Genomic DNA, 1,883 nt, shown 5'->3' with positions numbered 1-1,883 from the left:
TGCAAAAAAATAAGAAATCAGGAAGGGGGCCAACACTTTTTCACACCACTGTGTGTATATATATATATATATATATATATATTTATATTAGGGGTGTAACAGTTCACAAAATTCACAGTTCGGTTCGATACGATACAGTGGTGTCACGGTTCGGTAAGTTTTCAAAACAGCAAAAAGAAAGAAATGCCAGAGAAATTTCCTTGATTTTTACAATTTTTTTAATCATGATTTGTTACGGGGATTTGTTTTGCCCTGTTTGAATCAGTTGGAAATGCCTGCCTAAATGCTGCGGGGATTAGTTTGTAGAGTGTGTTTATCTCCTTGTTTTCATAATTCTGATATCGATAGGAACAATATTTTAATTGCCAAGAATGCTCACAACAGATGTCTGTACCTACAAACTTCTGAAAAATGAATTTGCCAAGTCTATGAAACCTCCTCCTATAAAACTATATAATATTTTAGGGGGAAAAAAACTGCACAAATAAATTAATGTTCACCTTTTTTTTGTATTTAGCCTTCATACCAACAAAAAAATGTGAAATCACAGTCAAATAAATGTAAAAGACTCTCAACCTTAATAATATTAATATATTTAACTTTAAACTATAACATAGGCTGATTATTCTTATAGATTGAAAGAAAAGTGCTTCAGCCAGGATAAAGAATATGAAAAGTGCTCAGAGTTGCTGCAGAAAACAAAAACAAAGAGTGAGCAACAACAAAAACATGTTTCTGGAGTCGGGCTCATTCTCTGCCAGCAGCAGGCGCTTCAGGAGCAGTAGTAACAGTGTTTTCCCCGGTAACAGCTGTACACAAAGCAGCGCTGCGCTCATGAATGCTGCTTTATCAGATAAAATGAAAATGCCATCAAAACTTTTCTGAAGACAGTTGGAGACAGTGCTCATGTTTATTCAATGAAGTAAAATGCCACAAATAAATCAATGTATGGGAAACACTGATGTGTACCGAAATATCGGAAATGTGTTTAAAAATCATATCACAGTTATTGAAAAAAATTACATTGCCATATATACTGATATTAAATTATTGTCCAGCCCTAGTAACTAGCCATAATGCAACGAACGAGCTAGTTCAGCCTATGCCTGACTGGAGTAGTGTGTTTTTCTTTGTCGTTTGAGCTGCCTTGTTGAGCGTAGTGGCACTGAGAACATTGTATTTCACACACTATTTTATTTTCCAAATGTAATAGGATTAGTCCAACGAATCGTTCGGTTTGTAATGCGTACCGAACCGAAACCCTCGCACCGAACGGTTCAATACGAATACGTGTATCGTTACACCCCTAATATATACAATTATATTTTTTTTATCTTGTATACACAAACACATTTACACTATTAATAGTGTATTAAAATAAAAATAAATAAATACATTTTGGTAACACTTTCACATAGGGACCAATTCTCGCTATTAAGTAGTTATCAGCATACATATTACTAGCATCAGGGGCGTAGGCAGCGGACGGGCCTGACGGCCACAGGCCCGCCCACTCTGATGAAAGGTCCCCCCAGTTTATTATACACATATAATATTTGTTAAATAATTATTGTTTAATCTATTTTAACACAATTAGAGAACCATTATAACATCTCAAATAACTAAAATAAATCAAATGTGTTAAATAAATGAACTTTTCCACGACATTCTAATTTATTGAGATGCACCTGTACATCTTTAATTCTACCCAATACGTAAACTTAACAACTATCTTACTAATCATTAATAAGCAGTAGGAGTTTACTGAGGCAAAAGTCACAGTTAATAGTGAGAACTGGACCTTAAAGAGGTCATCGTATGCCCATTTTCCACAAGTTGATATGATTCTTTAGGGTCTTAATGAAAAGTCTATAACATACTTT

At 34.4% G+C, this 1,883-nt stretch overlaps 1 protein-coding gene across 2 annotated transcripts in view; it reads right to left on the bottom strand.

Moving 5' to 3' along the window:
* Positions 1 to 1,883, bottom strand: part of LOC107688874 (protein TANC1-like) — a 137,652-nt gene that overhangs the window by 61,662 nt on the left and 74,107 nt on the right. The gene's annotated exons all lie outside the window — the stretch shown is intronic.

The sequence above is a fragment of the Sinocyclocheilus anshuiensis genome, unplaced genomic scaffold (assembly GCF_001515605.1).
Source record: "Sinocyclocheilus anshuiensis isolate Anshui unplaced genomic scaffold, SAMN03320099.WGS_v1.1 scaffold101, whole genome shotgun sequence".
NCBI lineage: Eukaryota > Metazoa > Chordata > Actinopteri > Cypriniformes > Cyprinidae > Sinocyclocheilus > Sinocyclocheilus anshuiensis.
This window is presented reverse-complemented; position numbering and strand designations above follow the sequence as displayed.